The sequence below is a fragment of the Accipiter gentilis genome, chromosome 35, assembly GCF_929443795.1.
Source record: "Accipiter gentilis chromosome 35, bAccGen1.1, whole genome shotgun sequence".
Lineage (NCBI taxonomy): Eukaryota > Metazoa > Chordata > Aves > Accipitriformes > Accipitridae > Astur > Astur gentilis.
The window spans coordinates 4,998,935-5,016,370 of NC_064914.1; positions in this window are offsets into that span (position 1 = coordinate 4,998,935).

A 17,436-nucleotide genomic window follows, 5' to 3' on the forward strand; every position below is an offset into this window, starting at 1 on the left:
GTTCCTTTGAATAGGCTGCAGGGAGACGGTGAAGACCAGCAACAGCTTTCAGGGCTGCCACCTTCCGTGTGGGACAATGAGCCGGTCGTGTGCCTTTTTGGAAACAGGCCCTGCCGAGGACGATAGTCATGAGATGTTCCTCCTCTGGGCAAGCCCGGGCCCCAGATCCTGTTGTGCCTGTGAATAGCCTGCAGGGGGACGGTGAAGACCAGCAACAGCTTTCAGGGCTGCCACCTTCCGTGTGGGACAAGGAGCCGGACGTGTGCCTTTTCGGAATCAGGCCATGCCAATAACGAGAACCATGAGATGTTCCTCCTCTGGGTAAGCCCGGGTCCCAGATCCTGTTGTCCCTGTGAATAGGCTGCAGGGGGACGGTGAAGACCAGCAACAGCTTTCAGGGCTGCCACCTTCCGTGTGGGACAAGGACCCGGACGTGTGCCTTTTCGGAAACAGGCTCTGCCAAGGACGATAGTCATGAGATGTTCCTCCTCTGGGCAAGCCCGGGTCACAGATCCTGTTGTGCCTGTGAATAGGCTGCAGGGCGACGGTGAAGACCAGCAACAGCTTTCAGGGCTGCCACCTTCCGTGTGGGACAAAGAGTAGGACGTGTGCCTTTTCGGAATCAGGCTCTGCCGAGGACGAGAGCCATGAGATGTTCCTTCTCTGGGCAATACCGTGTCCCAGATCCTGTTGTACCTGTGAATAGGCTGGAGGGAGACGGTGAAGACCAGCAACAGCTTTCAGGGTTGCCACCTTCCGTGTGGGACAAGGAGCCTGACGTGTGCCTTTGTGGAAACAGGCTCTGCCGAGGACGAGAGCCATGAGATGTTCCTCCTCTGGGCAAGCCCGGGTCCCAGATCCTGTTGTGCATGTGAATAGGCTGCAGGGGGACGGTGAAGACCAGCAACAGCTTTCAGGGCTGCCACCTTCCGTGTGGGACAAGGAGCCTGACGTGTGCCTTAGTGGAAACAGGCTCTGCCGAGGACGAGAGCCATGAGATGTTCCTCCTCTGGGCAAGCCCGGGTCCCAGATCCTGTTGTGCCTGTGAATAGGCTGCAGGGGGACGGTGAAGACCAGCAACAGCTTTCAGGGCTGCCACCTTCCGTGTGGGACAATGAGCCGGTCGTGTGCCTTTGTGGAAACAGGCCCTGCCGAGGACGATAGTCATGAGATGTTCCTCCTCTGGGCAAGCCCGGGTCACAGATCCTGTTGTGCCTGTGAATACGCTGCAGGGGGACAGTGAAGACCAGCAAAACCTTTCAGGTCTGCCACCCTCCGTGTGGGACAAGGAGCCGGACGTGTGCCTTTTCGGAATCAGGCTCTTCTGAGGACGAGAGCAATAAGATGTTCCTCCTCTGGGCAAGCCCGTGTCCCAGTTCCTGTTGTACCTGTGAATAGGCTGCAGGGGGACGGTAGAGACCAGCAACAGCTTTCAGGGCTGCCACCTTCCGTGTGGGACAAGGAGCCGGACGTGTGCCTTTTCGGAATCAGGACCTGCCAATAACGTGAACCATGAGATGTTCCTCCTCTTGGCAAGTTCGGGTCCCAGATCCTGTTGTGCTTGTGAATAGGCTGCAGGGGGATGGTGAAGACCAGCAACAGCTTTCAGGGCTGCCACCTTCCGTGTGGGACAAGGTTCCGGACGTGTCTTACTGGATACAGGCCCTGCCGAGGACGAGAGCCATGAGATGTTCCTCCTTGGCGCAAGCCTGGGTCCCAGATCCTGTTGTTCCTGTGAATAACCTGCAGGGGGACGGTGAAGACCAGCAACAGCTTTCAGGGCTGCCACCTTCCGTGTGGGACAAGGAGCCGGAAGTGTGCCTTTCTGGAAACAGGCCCTGCCGAGGACGAGAGCCATGAGATGTTCCTCCTCTGGGCAAGTCCGGGTCCCAGATCCTGTTGTGCCTGTGAATAGTCTGCAGGGGGACTATGAAGACCAGCAACACCTTTCAGGGCTGCCACCTTCCGTGTGGGACAAGGAGCCGAACGTGTGTCTTTTCGGAAACAGGCTCTGCCGAGGAAGAGAGCCATGAGATGTTCCTTCTCTTGGCAAGCCCGGGTCCTGAATCCTGTTGTTCCTTTGAATAGGCTGCAGGGAGACGGTGAAGACCAGCAACAGCTTTCAGGGCTGCCACCTTCCGTGTGGGACAATGAGCCGGTCGTGTGCCTTTTTGGAAACAGGCCCTGCCGAGGACGATAGTCATGAGATGTTCCTCCTCTGGGCAAGCCCGGGCCCCAGATCCTGTTGTGCCTGTGAATAGCCTGCAGGGGGACGGTGAAGACCAGCAACAGCTTTCAGGGCTGCCACCTTCCGTGTGGGACAAGGAGCCGGACGTGTGCCTTTTCGGAATCAGGCCATGCCAATAACGAGAACCATGAGATGTTCCTCCTCTGGGTAAGCCCGGGTCCCAGATCCTGTTGTCCCTGTGAATAGGCTGCAGGGGGACGGTGAAGACCAGCAACACCTTTCAGGGCTGCCACCTTCCGTGTGGGACAAGGACCCGGACGTGTGCCTTTTCGGAAACAGGCTCTGCCAAGGACGATAGTCATGAGATGTTCCTCCTCTGGGCAAGCCCGGGTCACAGATCCTGTTGTGCCTGTGAATAGGCTGCAGGGCGACGGTGAAGACCAGCAACAGCTTTCAGGGCTGCCACCTTCCGTGTGGGACAAAGAGTAGGACGTGTGCCTTTTCGGAATCAGGCTCTGCCGAGGACGAGAGCCATGAGATGTTCCTTCTCTGGGCAATACCGTGTCCCAGATCCTGTTGTACCTGTGAATAGGCTGCAGGGGGACGGTGAAGACCAGCAACACCTTACAGGGCTGCCACCCTCCGTGTGGGACAAGGAGCCGGACGTGTGCCTTTTTGGAAACAGGCCCTGCCGAGGACGAGAGCCATGAGATGTTCCTCCTCTGGGCATGCCCGGGTCCCAGATCCTGTTGTACCTGTGAAAAGGCTGCAGGGGGACGGTGAAGACCAGCAACTGCTTTCAGGGCTGCCACCTTCCGTGTGGGACAAGGAGCCTGACGTTTGCCTTTGTGGAAACAGGCTCTGCCGAGGACGAGAGCCATGAGATGTTCCTCCTCTGGGCAAGCCCGGGTCCTGAATCCTGTTGTGCCTGTGAATAGGCTGCAGGGGGACGGTGAAGACCAGCAACAGCTTTCAGGACTGCCACCTTCCGTGTGGGAAAAGGAGCCGAAAGTGTGCCTTTTCGGAAACAGGCTCTGCCGAGGACGAGAGCCATGAGATGTTCCTCCTCTGGGCAAGCCCGGGTCCTGAATCCTGTTGTGCCTGTGAATAGGCTGCAGGGGGACGGTGAAGACCAGCAACAGCTTTCAGGGCTGCCACCTTCCGTGTGGGACAAGGAGCCGGACGTGTGCCTTTTCGGAAACAGGCTCTGATGGGGAAGAGAGCAATAAGATGTTCCTCCTCTGGGCAAGCCCGGGTCCCAGATCCTGTTGTACCTGTGAATAGGCTGCAGGGGGACGGTAGAGACCAGCAACAGCTTTCAGGGCTGCCACCTTCCGTGTGGGACAAGGAGCCGGACGTGTGCCTTTTCGGAATCAGGCCCTCCCAATAACGTGAACCATGAGATGTTCCTCCTCTGGGCAAGCCCGGGCCCCAGATCCTGTTGTGCCTGTGAATAGGCTGCAGGGGGACGGTGAAGACCAGCAACACCTTTCAGGGCTGCCACCTTCCGTGTGGGACAAGGAGCCTGACTTGTGCCTGTTGGAAACAGGCTCTTCCGAGGACAGGAGCCATAAGATGTTCCTCCTCTGGGCAAGCCCGGGTCCCAGATCCTGTTGTGGCTGTGAATAGGCTGCAGGGGGACGGTGAAGACCAGCAACAGCTTTCAGGGCTGCCACCTTCCGTGTGGGACAAGGAGCCGGACGTGTGCCTTTTCGGAATCAGGTCATGCCAATAACGAGAACCATGAGATGTTCCTCCTCTGGGTAAGCCCGGGTCCCAGATCCTGTTGTCCCTGTGAATAGGCTGCAGGGGGACGGTGAAGACCAGCAACAGCTTTCAGGGCTGCCACCTTCCGTGTGGGACAAGGAGCCGGACGTGTGCCTTTTCGGAAACAGGCTCTGAAAGGACGATAGTCATGAGATGTTCCTCCTCTGGGCAAGCCCGGGTCCCAGATCCTGTTGTGCCTGTGAATAGGCTGCAGGGGGACGGTGAAGACCAGCAACAGCTTTCACGGCTGCCACCTTCCGTGTGGGACAAGGAGTCGGACGTGTGCCTTTTCGGAATCAGGCTCTGATGGGGAAGAGAGCAATAAGATGTTCCTCCTCTGGGCAAGCCCGGGTCCCAGATCCTGTTGTACCTGTGAATAGGTTGCAGGGGGACGGTGAAGACCAGCAACACCTTACAGGGCTGCCACCCTCCGTGTGGGACAAGGAGCCGGACGTGTGCCTTTGTGGAAACAGGCCCTGCCGAGGACGAGAGCCATGAGATGTTCCTCCTCTGGGCATGTCCGGGTCCCAGATCCTGTTGTACCTGTGAATAGGCTGCAGGGGGACGGTGAAGACCAGCAACAGCTTTCAGGGCTGCCACCTTCCGTGTGGGACAAGGAGCCGGACGTGTGCCTTTTCGGAATCAGGCCATGCCAATAACGAGAACCATGAGATGTTCCTCCTCTGGGCAAGCCCGGGTCCCAGATCCTGTTGTGCCTGTGAATAGGCTGCAGGGGGACGGTGAAGACCAGCAACAGCTTCCAGGGCTGCCACCTTCCGTGTGGGACAAGGAGCGTGACGTGTGCCTTTGTGGAAACAGGCTCTGCCGAGGACGAGAGCCATGAGATGTTCCTCCTCTGGGCAAGCCCGGGTCCTGAATCCTGTTGTGCCTGTGAATAGGCTGCAGGGGGACGGTGAAGACCAGCAACAGCTTTCAGGGCTGCCACCTTCCGTGTGGGAAAAGGAGCCGAATGTGTGCCTTTTCGGAAACAGGCTCTGCCGAGGACGAGAGCCATGAGATGTTCCTCCTCTGGGCAAGCCCGGGTCCTGAATACTGTTATGCCTGTGAATAGGCTGCAGGGGGACGGTGAAGACCAGCAACAGCTTTCAGGGCTGCCACCTTCCGTGTGGGACAAGGAGCCGGACGTGTGCCTTTTCGGAATCAGGCCATGCCAATAACGAGAGCCATCAGATGTTCCTCCTCTGGGCAAGCACGGGTGCCAGATCCTGTTGTGCCTGTGAATAAGCTGCAGGGGGACGGTGAAGACCAGCAACAGCTTTCAGGGCTGCCACATTCCGTGTGGGACAAGGAGCCGGACGTGTGCCTTTTCGGAAACAGGCTCTGATGGGGAAGAGAGCAATAAGATGTTCCTCCTCTGGGCAAGCCCGGGTCCCAGATCCTGTTGTACCTGTGAATAGGCTGCAGGGGGACGGTAGAGACCAGCAACAGCTTTCAGGGCTGCCACCTTCCGTGTGGGACAAGGAGCCGGACGTGTGCCTTTTCGGAATCAGGCCCTGCCAATAACGTGAACCATGAGATGTTCCTCCTCTGGGCAAGTTCGGGTCCCAGATCCTGTTGTGCCTGTGAATAGGCTGCAGGGGGATGGTGAAGACCAGCAACACCTTTCAGGGCTGCCACATACCGTGTGGGACAAGGAGCCGGACTTGTGCCTTTTTGGAAACAGGCTCTGCCGAGTACGAGAGCCATAAGATGTTCCTCCTCTGGGCAAGCCCGGGTCCGAGATCCTGTTGTGGCTGTGAATAGGCTGCAGGGGGACGGTGAAGACCAGCAACAGCGTTCAGGGCTGCCACCTTCCGTGTGGGACAAGGAGCCGGACGTGTGCCTTTTCGGAATCAGGCCATGCCAATAACGAGAACCATGAGATGTTCCTCCTCTGGGTGAGCCCGGGTCCCAGATCCTGTTGTGCCTGTGAATAGGCTGCAGGGGGACGGTGAAGACCAGCAACATCTTTCAGGGCTGCCACCTTCCGTGTGGGACAAGGAGCCGGACGTGTGCCTTTCTGGAAACAGGCCCTGCCGAGGACGAGAGCCATGAGATGTTCCTCCTCTGGGCAAGCCCGGGTCCTGAATTCTGTTGTGCCTGTGAATAGGCTGCAGGGGGACGGTGAAGACCAGCAACAGCTTTCAGGGCTGCCACCTTCCGTGTGGGAAAAGGAGCCGAATGTGTGCCTTTTCGGAAACAGGCTCTGTCGAGGACGAGAGCCATGAGATGTTCCTCCTCTGGGCAAGCCCGGGTCCTGAATCCTGTTGTGCCTGTGAATAGGCTGCAGGGGGACGGTGAAGACCAGCAACAGCTTTCAGGGCTGCCACCTTCCGTGTGGGACAAGGAGCCGGACGTGTGCCTTTTCGGAAACAGGCTCTGATGGGGAAGAGAGCCATGAGATGTTCCTTCTCTGGGCAAGCCCGGGTCCTGAATCCTGTTGTGCCTGTGAATAGGCTGGAGGGAGACGGTGAAGACCAGCAACAGCTTTCAGGGCTGCCACCTTCCGTGTGGGACAAGGACCCGGACGTGTGCCTTTTCGGAAACAGGCTCTGCCAAGGACGATAGTCATGAGATGTTCCTCCTCTGGGCAAGCCCGGGTCACAGATCCTGTTGTGCCTGTGAATAGGCTGCAGGGCGACGGTGAAGACCAGCAACAGCTTTCAGGGCTGCCACCTTCCGTGTGGGACAAGGAGCCGGACGTGTGCCTTTTCGGAATCAGGCCCTCCCAATAACGTGAACCATGAGATGTTCCTCCTCTGGGCAAGCCCGGGCCCCAGATCCTGTTGTGCCTGTGAATAGCCTGCAGGGGGACGGTGAAGACCAGCAACAGCTTTCAGGGCTGCCACCTTCCGTGTGGGACAAGGAGCCTGACGTGTGCCTTTCTGGAAACAGGCCCTGCCGAGGACGAGAGCCATGAGATGTTCCTCCTCTGGGCAAGCCCGGGTCCTGAATTCTGTTGTGCCTGTGAATAGGCTGCAGGGGGACGGTGAAGACCAGCAACAGCTTTCAGGGCTGCCACCTTCCGTGTGGGAAAAGGAGCCGAATGTGTGCCTTTTCGGAAACAGGCTCTGCCGAGGACGAGAGCCATGAGATGTTCCTCCTCTGGGCAAGCCCGGGTCCTGAATCCTGTTGTGCCTGTGAATAGGCTGCAGGGGGACGGTGAAGACCAGCAACAGCTTTCAGGGCTGCCACCTTCCGTGTGGGACAAGGAGCCGGACGTGTGCCTTTTCGGAAACAGGCTCTGATGGGGAAGAGAGCCATGAGATGTTCCTTCTCTGGGCAAGCCCGGGTCCTGAATCCTGTTGTGCCTGTGAATAGGCTGGAGGGAGACGGTGAAGACCAGCAACAGCTTTCAGGGCTGCCACCTTCCGTGTGGGACAAGGACCCGGACGTGTGCCTTTTCGGAAACAGGCTCTGCCAAGGACGATAGTCATGAGATGTTCCTCCTCTGGGCAAGCCCGGGTCACAGATCCTGTTGTGCCTGTGAATAGGCTGCAGGGGGACGGTGAAGACCAGCAACAGCTTTCAGGGCTGCCACCTTCCGTGTGGGACAAGGAGCCGGACGTGTGCCTTTTCGGAATCAGGTCATGCCAATAACGTGAACCATGAGATGTTCCTCCTCTGGGTAAGCCCGGGTCCCAGATCCTGTTGTGCCTGTGAATAGGCTGCAGGGGGACGGTGAAGACCAGCAACAGCTTTCAGGGCTGCCACCTTCCGTGTGGGACAAGGAGCCTGACGTGTGCCTTTGTGGAAACAGGCTCTGCCGAGGACGAGAGCCATGAGATGTTCCTCCTCTGGGCAAGCCCGGGTCCCAGATCCTGTTGTGCATGTGAATAGCCTGCAGGGGGACGGTGAAGACCAGCAACAGCTTTCAGGGCTGCCACCTTCCGTGTGGGACAAGGAGCCTGACGTGTGCCTTTCTGGAAACAGGCCCTGCCGAGGACGAGAGCCATGAGATGTTCCTCCTCTGGGCAAGCCCGGGTCCTGAATTCTGTTGTGCCTGTGAATAGGCTGCAGGGGGACGGTGAAGACCAGCAACAGCTTTCAGGGCTGCCACCTTCCGTGTGGGAAAAGGAGCTGAATGTGTGCCTTTTCGGAAACAGGCTCTGCCGAGGACGAGAGCCATGAGATGTTCCTCCTCTGGGCAAGCCCGGGTCCTGAATCCTGTTGTGCCTGTGAATAGGCTGCAGGGGGACGGTGAAGACCAGCAACAGCTTTCAGGGCTGCCACCTTCCGTGTGGGACAAGGAGCCGGACGTGTGCCTTTTCGGAAACAGGCTCTGATGGGGAAGAGAGCCATGAGATGTTCCTTCTCTGGGCAAGCCCGGGTCCTGAATCCTGTTGTGCCTGTGAATAGGCTGGAGGGAGACGGTGAAGACCAGCAACAGCTTTCAGGGCTGCCACCTTCCGTGTGGGACAAGGACCCGGACGTGTGCCTTTTCGGAAACAGGCCCTCCCAATAACGTGAACCATGAGATGTTCCTCCTCTGGGCAAGCCCGGGCCCCAGATCCTGTTGTGCCTGTGAATAGCCTGCAGGGGGACGGTGAAGACCAGCAACAGCTTTCAGGGCTGCCACCCTCCGTGTGGGACAAGGAGCCTGACTTGTGCCTTTTTGGAAACAGGCTCTTCCGAGGACGAGAGCCATAAGATGTTCCTCCTCTGGGCAAGCCCGGGTCCCAGATCCTGTTGTGCCTGTGAATAGGCTGCAGGGGGACGGTGAAGACCAGCAACAGCTTTCAGGGCTGCCACCTTCCGTGTGGGACAAGGAGCCGGACGTGTGCCTTTTCGGAATCAGGTCATGCCAATAACGAGAACCATGAGATGTTCCTCCTCTGGGTAAGCCCGGGTCCCAGATCCTGTTGTCCCTGTGAATAGGCTGCAGGGGGACGGTGAAGACCAGCAACAGCTTTCAGGGCTGCCACCTTCCGTGTGGGACAAGGAGCCTGACGTGTGCCTTTGTGGAAACAGGCTCTGCCGAGGACGAGAGCCATGAGATGTTCCTCCTCTGGGCAAGCCCGTGTCCCAGGTCCTGTTGTGCCTGTGAATACGCTGCAGGGGGACAGTGAAGACCAGCAAAACCTTTCAGGTCTGCCACCCTCCGTGTGGGACAAGGAGCCGGACGTGTGCCTTTTCGGAATCAGGCTCTTCTGAGGACGAGAGCAATAAGATGTTCCTCCTCTGGGCAAGCCCGTGTCCCAGATCCTGTTGTACCTGTGAATAGGCTGCAGGGGGACGGTAGAGACCAGCAACAGCTTTCAGGGCTGCCACCTTCCGTGTGGGACAAGGAGCCGGACGTGTGCCTTTTCGGAATCAGGACCTGCCAATAACGTGAACCATGAGATGTTCCTCCTCTTGGCAAGTTCGGGTCCCAGATCCTGTTGTGCTTGTGAATAGGCTGCAGGGGGATGGTGAAGACCAGCAACAGCTTTCAGGGCTGCCACCTTCCGTGTGGGACAAGGTTCCGGACGTGTCTTACTGGATACAGGCCCTGCCGAGGACGAGAGCCATGAGATGTTCCTCCTTGGCGCAAGCCTGGGTCCCAGATCCTGTTGTTCCTGTGAATAACCTGCAGGGGGACGGTGAAGACCAGCAACAGCTTTCAGGGCTGCCACCTTCCGTGTGGGACAAGGAGCCGGAAGTGTGCCTTTCTGGAAACAGGCCCTGCCGAGGACGAGAGCCATGAGATGTTCCTCCTCTGGGCAAGTCCGGGTCCCAGATCCTGTTGTGCCTGTGAATAGTCTGCAGGGGGACTATGAAGACCAGCAACACCTTTCAGGGCTGCCACCTTCCGTGTGGGACAAGGAGCCGAACGTGTGTCTTTTCGGAAACAGGCTCTGCCGAGGAAGAGAGCCATGAGATGTTCCTTCTCTGGGCAAGCCCGGGTCCTGAATCCTGTTGTTCCTTTGAATAGGCTGCAGGGAGACGGTGAAGACCAGCAACAGCTTTCAGGGCTGCCACCTTCCGTGTGGGACAATGAGCCGGTCGTGTGCCTTTTTGGAAACAGGCCCTGCCGAGGACGATAGTCATGAGATGTTCCTCCTCTTGGCAAGCCCGGGCCCCAGATCCTGTTGTGCCTGTGAATAGCCTGCACGGGGACGGTGAAGACCAGCAACAGCTTTCAGGGCTGCCACCTTCCGTGTGGGACAAGGAGCCGGACTTGTGCCTTTTTGGAAACAGGCTCTGCCGAGGACGAGAGCCATAAGATGTTCCTCCTCTGGGCAAGCCCGGGTCCCAGATCCTGTTGTGCCTGTGAATAGGCTGCAGGGGGACGGTGAAGACCAGCAACAGCTTTCAGGGCTGCCACCTTCCGTGTGGGACAAGGAGCCGGACGTGTGCCTTTTCGGAATCAGGTCATGCCAATAACGAGAACCATGAGATGTTCCTCCTCTGGGTAAGCCCGGGTCCCAGATCCTGTTGTCCCTGTGAATAGGCTGCAGGGGGACGGTGAAGACCAGCAACAGCTTTCAGGGCTGCCACCTTCCGTGTGGGACAAGGAGCCGGACGTGTGCCTTTTCGGAAACAGGCTCTGAAAGGACGATAGTCATGAGATGTTCCTCCTCTGGGCAAGCCCGGGTCCCAGATCCTGTTGTGCCTGTGAATAGGCTGCAGGGCGACGGTGAAGACCAGCAACAGCTTTCAGGGCTGCCACCTTCCGTGTGGGACAAGGAGTCGGACGTGTGCCTTTTCGGAATCAGGCTCTGCCGAGGACGAGAGCCATGAGATGTTCCTTCTCTGGGCAAGACCGTGTCCCAGATCCTGTTGTACCTGTGAATAGGCTGCAGGGGGACGGTGAAGACCAGCAACACCTTACAGGGCTGCCACCCTCAGTGTGGGACAAGGAGCCGGACGTGTGCCTTTGTGGAAACAGGCCCTGCCGAGGACGAGAGCCATGAGATGTTCCTCCTCTGGGCAAGCCCGGGTCCTGAATTCTGTTGTGCCTGTGAATAGGCTGCAGGGGGACGGTGAAGACCAGCAACAGCTTTCAGGGCTGCCACCTTCCGTGTGGGAAAAGGAGCCGAATGTGTGCCTTTTCGGTAACAGGCTCTGCCGAGGACGAGAGCCATGAGATGTTCCTCCTCTGGGCAAGCCCGGGTCCTGAATCCTGTTGTGCCTGTGAATAGGCTGCAGGGGGACGGTGAAGACCAGCAACAGCTTTCAGGGCTGCCACCTTCCGTGTGGGACAAGGAGCCGGACGTGTGCCTTTTCGGAAACAGGCTCTGATGGGGAAGAGAGCCATGAGATGTTCCTTCTCTGGGCAAGCCCGGGTCCTGAATCCTGTTGTGCCTGTGAATAGGCTGGAGGGAGACGGTGAAGACCAGCAACAGCTTTCAGGGCTGCCACCTTCCGTGTGGGACAAGGACCCGGACGTGTGCCTTTTCGGAAACAGGCTCTGCCAAGGACGATAGTCATGAGATGTTCCTCCTCTGGGCAAGCCCGGGTCACAGATCCTGTTGTGCCTGTGAATAGGCTGCAGGGCGACGGTGAAGACCAGCAACAGCTTTCAGGGCTGCCACCTTCCGTGTGGGACAAGGAGCCGGACGTGTGCCTTTTCGGAATCAGGCCCTCCCAATAACGTGAACCATGAGATGTTCCTCCTCTGGGCAAGCCCGGGCCCCAGATCCTGTTGTGCCTGTGAATAGCCTGCAGGGGGACGGTGAAGACCAGCAACAGCTTTCAGGGCTGCCACCTTCCGTGTGGGACAAGGAGCCTGACTTGTGCCTTTTTGGAAACAGGCTCTTCCGAGGACGAGAGCCATAAGATGTTCCTCCTCTGGGCAAGCCCGGGTCCCAGATCCTGTTGTGCCTGTGAATAGGCTGCAGGGGGACGGTGAAGACCAGCAACAGCTTTCAGGGCTGCCACCTTCCGTGTGGGACAAGGAGCCGGACGTGTGCCTTTTCGGAATCAGGTCATGCCAATAACGAGAACCATGAGATGTTCCTCCTCTGGGTAAGCCCGGGTCCCAGATCCTGTTGTCCCTGTGAATAGGCTGCAGGGGGACGGTGAAGACCAGCAACAGCTTTCAGGGCTGCCACCTTCCGTGTGGGACAAGGAGCCTGACGTGTGCCTTTGTGGAAACAGGCTCTGCCGAGGACGAGAGCCATGAGATGTTCCTCCTCTGGGCAAGCCCGGGTCCCAGATCCTGTTGTGCATGTGAATAGGCTGCAGGGGGACGGTGAAGACCAGCAACAGCTTTCAGGGCTGCCACCTTCCGTGTGGGACAAGGAGCCTGACGTGTGCCTTTGTGGAAACAGGCTCTGCCGAGGACGAGAGCCATGAGATGTTCCTCCTCTGGGCAAGCCCGTGTCCCAGATCCTGTTGTGCCTGTGAATACGCTGCAGGGGGACAGTGAAGACCAGCAAAACCTTTCAGGTCTGCCACCCTCCGTGTGGGACAAGGAGCCGGACGTGTGCCTTTTCGGAATCAGGCTCTTCTGAGGACGAGAGCAATAAGATGTTCCTCCTCTGGGCAAGCCCGTGTCCCAGATCCTGTTGTACCTGTGAATAGGCTGCAGGGGGACGGTAGAGACCAGCAACAGCTTTCAGGGCTGCCACCTTCCGTGTGGGACAAGGAGCCGGACGTGTGCCTTTTCGGAATCAGGACCTGCCAATAACGTGAACCATGAGATGTTCCTCCTCTTGGCAAGTTCGGGTCCCAGATCCTGTTGTGCTTGTGAATAGGCTGCAGGGGGATGGTGAAGACCAGCAACAGCTTTCAGGGCTGCCACCTTCCGTGTGGGACAAGGTTCCGGACGTGTCTTACTGGATACAGGCCCTGCCGAGGACGAGAGCCATGAGATGTTCCTCCTTGGCGCAAGCCTGGGTCCCAGATCCTGTTGTTCCTGTGAATAACCTGCAGGGGGACGGTGAAGACCAGCAACAGCTTTCAGGGCTGCCACCTTCCGTGTGGGACAAGGAGCCGGAAGTGTGCCTTTCTGGAAACAGGCCCTGCCGAGGACGAGAGCCATGAGATGTTCCTCCTCTGGGCAAGTCCGGGTCCCAGATCCTGTTGTGCCTGTGAATAGTCTGCAGGGGGACTATGAAGACCAGCAACACCTTTCAGGGCTGCCACCTTCCGTGTGGGACAAGGAGCCGAACGTGTGTCTTTTCGGAAACAGGCTCTGCCGAGGAAGAGAGCCATGAGATGTTCCTTCTCTGGGCAAGCCCGGGTCCTGAATCCTGTTGTTCCTTTGAATAGGCTGCAGGGAGACGGTGAAGACCAGCAACAGCTTTCAGGGCTGCCACCTTCCGTGTGGGACAATGAGCCGGTCGTGTGCCTTTTTGGAAACAGGCCCTGCCGAGGACGATAGTCATGAGATGTTCCTCCTCTTGGCAAGCCCGGGCCCCAGATCCTGTTGTGCCTGTGAATAGCCTGCAGGGGGACGGTGAAGACCAGCAACAGCTTTCAGGGCTGCCACCTTCCGTGTGGGACAAGGAGCCGGACTTGTGCCTTTTTGGAAACAGGCTCTGCCGAGGACGAGAGCCATAAGATGTTCCTCCTCTGGGCAAGCCCGGGTCCCAGATCCTGTTGTGCCTGTGAATAGGCTGCAGGGGGACGGTGAAGACCAGCAACAGCTTTCAGGGCTGCCACCTTCCGTGTGGGACAAGGAGCCGGACGTGTGCCTTTTCGGAATCAGGCCATGCCAATAACGAGAACCATGAGATGTTCCTCCTCTGGGTAAGCCCGGGTCCCAGATCCTGTTGTCCCTGTGAATAGGCTGCAGGGGGACGGTGAAGACCAGCAACAGCTTTCAGGGCTGCCACCTTCCGTGTGGGACAAGGAGCCGGACGTGTGCCTTTTCGCAAACAGGCTCTGAAAGGACGATAGTCATGAGATGTTCCTCCTCTGGGCAAGCCCGGGTCCCAGATCCTGTTGTGCCTGTGAATAGGCTGCAGGGCGACGGTGAAGACCAGCAACAGCTTTCAGGGCTGCCACCTTCCGTGTGGGACAAGGAGTCGGACGTGTGCCTTTTCGGAATCAGGCTCTGCCGAGGACGAGAGCCATGAGATGTTCCTTCTCTGGGCAAGACCGTGTCCCAGATCCTGTTGTACCTGTGAATAGGCTGCAGGGGGACGGTGAAGACCAGCAACACCTTACAGGGCTGCCACCCTCCGTGTGGGACAAGGAGCCGGACGTGTGCCTTTGTGGAAACAGGCCCTGCCGAGGACGAGAGCCATGAGATGTTCCTCCTCTGGGCATGCCCGGGTCCCAGATCCTGTTGTACCTGTGAATAGGCTGCAGGGGGACGGTGAAGACCAGCAACAGCTTTCAGGGCTGCCACCTTCCGTGTGGGACAAGGAGCCGGACGTGTGCCTTTTCGGAATCAGGCCATGCCAATAACGAGAACCATGAGATGTTCCTCCTCTGGGCAAGCACGGGTCCCAGATCCTGTTGTGCCTGTGAATAGGCTGCAGGGGGACGGTGAAGACCAGCAACAGCTTTCAGGGCTGCCACCTTCCGTGTGGGACAAGGAGCCTGACGTGTGCCTTTATGGAAACAGGCCCTGCCGAGGACGAGAGCCATGAGATGTTCCTCCTCTGGGCAAGCCCGGGTCCTGAATTCTGTTGTGCCTGTGAATACGCTGCAGGGGGACGGTGAAGACCAGCAACAGCTTTCAGGGCTGCCACCTTCCATGTGGGAAAAGGAGCCGAATGTGTGCCTTTTCGGAAACAGGCTCTGCCGAGGACGAGAGCCATGAGATGTTCCTCCTCTGGGCAAGCCCGGGTCCTGAATCCTGTTGTGCCTGTGAATAGGCTGCAGGGGGACGGTGAAGACCAGCAACAGCTTTCAGGGCTGCCACATTCCGTGTGGGACAAGGAGCCGGACGTGTGCCTTTTCGGAAACAGGCTCTGATGGGGAAAAGAGCAATAAGATGTTCCTCCTCTGGGCAAGCCCGGGTCCCAGATCCTGTTGTACCTGTGAATAGGCTGCAGGGGGACGGTAGAGACCAGCAACAGCTTTCAGGGTTGCCACCTTCCGTGTGGGACAAGGAGCCGGACGTGTGCCTTTTCGGAATCAGGCCCTGCCAATAACGTGAACCATGAGATGTTCCTCCTCTGGGCAAGTTCGGGTCCCAGATCCTGTTGTGCCTGTGAATAGGCTGCAGGGGGACGGTGAAGACCAGCAACAGCGTTCAGGGCTGCCACCTTCCGTGTGGGACAAGGAGCCGGACGTGTGCCTTTTCGGAATCAGGCCATGCCAATAACGAGAACCATGAGATGTTCCTCCTCTGGGTGAGCCCGGGTCCCAGATCCTGTTGTGCCTGTGAATAGGCTGCAGGGGGACGGTGAAGACCAGCAACAGCTTTCAGGGCTGCCACCTTCCGTGTGGGACAAGGAGCCTGACGTGTGCCTTTGTGGAAACAGGCTCTGCCGAGGACGAGAGCCATGAGATGTTCCTCCTCTGGGCAAGCCCGGGTCCTGAATTCTGTTGTGCCTGTGAATAGGCTGCAGGGGGACGGTGAAGACCAGCAACAGCTTTCCGGGCTGCCACCTTCCGTGTGGGAAAAGGAGCCGAATGTGTGCCTTTTCGGAAACAGGCTCTGCCGAGGACGAGAGCCATGAGATGTTCCTCCTCTGGGCAAGCCCGGGTCCTGAATCCTGTTGTGCCTGTGAATAGGCTGCAGGGGGACGGTGAAGACCAGCAACAGCTTTCAGGTCTGCCACCTTCCGTGTGGGACAAGGAGCCGGACGTGTGCCTTTTCGGAAACAGGCTCTGATGGGGAAGAGAGCCATGAGATGTTCCTTCTCTGGGCAAGCCCGGGTCCTGAATCCTGTTGTGCCTGTGAATAGGCTGGAGGGAGACGGTGAAGACCAGCAACAGCTTTCAGGGCTGCCACCTTCCGTGTGGGACAAGGACCCGGACGTGTGCCTTTTCGGAAACAGGCTCTGCCAAGGACGATAGTCATGAGATGTTCCTCCTCTGGGCAAGCCCGGGTCACAGATCCTGTTGTGCCTGTGAATAGGCTGCAGGGCGACGGTGAAGACCAGCAACAGCTTTCAGGGCTGCCACCTTCCGTGTGGGACAAGGAGCCGGACGTGTGCCTTTTCGGAATCAGGCCCTCCCAATAACGTGAACCATGAGATGTTCCTCCTCTGGGCAAGCCCGGGCCCCAGATCCTGTTGTGCCTGTGAATAGCCTGCAGGGGGACGGTGAAGACCAGCAACAGCTTTCAGGGCTGCCACCTTCCGTGTGGGACAAGGAGCCTGACTTGTGCCTTTTTGGAAACAGGCTCTTCCGAGGACGAGAGCCATAAGATGTTCCTCCTCTGGGCAAGCCCGGGTCCCAGATCCTGTTGTGCCTGTGAATAGGCTGCAGGGGGACGGTGAAGACCAGCAACAGCTTTCAGGGCTGCCACCTTCCGTGTGGGACAAGGAGCCGGACGTGTGCCTTTTCGGAATCAGGTCATGCCAATAACGAGAACCATGAGATGTTCCTCCTCTGGGTAAGCCCGGGTCCCAGATCCTGTTGTCCCTGTGAATAGGCTGCAGGGGGACGGTGAAGACCAGCAACAGCTTTCAGGGCTGCCACCTTCCGTGTGGGACAAGGAGCCTGACGTGTGCCTTTGTGGAAACAGGCTCTGCCGAGGACGAGAGCCATGAGATGTTCCTCCTCTGGGCAAGCCCGGGTCCCAGATCCTGTTGTGCATGTGAATAGGCTGCAGGGGGACGGTGAAGACCAGCAACAGCTTTCAGGGCTGCCACCTTCCGTGTGGGACAAGGAGCCTGACGTGTGCCTTTGTGGAAACAGGCTCTGCCGAGGACGAGAGCCATGAGATGTTCCTCCTCTGGGCAAGCCCGTGTCCCAGATCCTGTTGTGCCTGTGAATACGCTGCAGGGGGACAGTGAAGACCAGCAAAACCTTTCAGGTCTGCCACCCTCCGTGTGGGACAAGGAGCCGGACGTGTGCCTTTTCGGAATCAGGCTCTTCTGAGGACGAGAGCAATAAGATGTTCCTCCTCTGGGCAAGCCCGTGTCCCAGATCCTGTTGTACCTGTGAATAGGCTGCAGGGGGACGGTAGAGACCAGCAACAGCTTTCAGGGCTGCCACCTTCCGTGTGGGACAAGGAGCCGGACGTGTGCCTTTTCGGAATCAGGACCTGCCAATAACGTGAACCATGAGATGTTCCTCATCTTGGCAAGTTCGGGTCCCAGATCCTGTTGTGCTTGTGAATAGGCTGCAGGGGGATGGTGAAGACCAGCAACAGCTTTCAGGGCTGCCACCTTCCGTGTGGGACAAGGTTCCGGACGTGTCTTACTGGATACAGGCCCTGCCGAGGACGAGAGCCATGAGATGTTCCTCCTTGGCGCAAGCCTGGGTCCCAGATCCTGTTGTTCCTGTGAATAACCTGCAGGGGGACGGTGAAGACCAGCAACAGCTTTCAGGGCTGCCACCTTCCGTGTGGGACAAGGAGCCGGAAGTGTGCCTTTCTGGAAACAGGCCCTGCCGAGGACGAGAGCCATGAGATGTTCCTCCTCTGG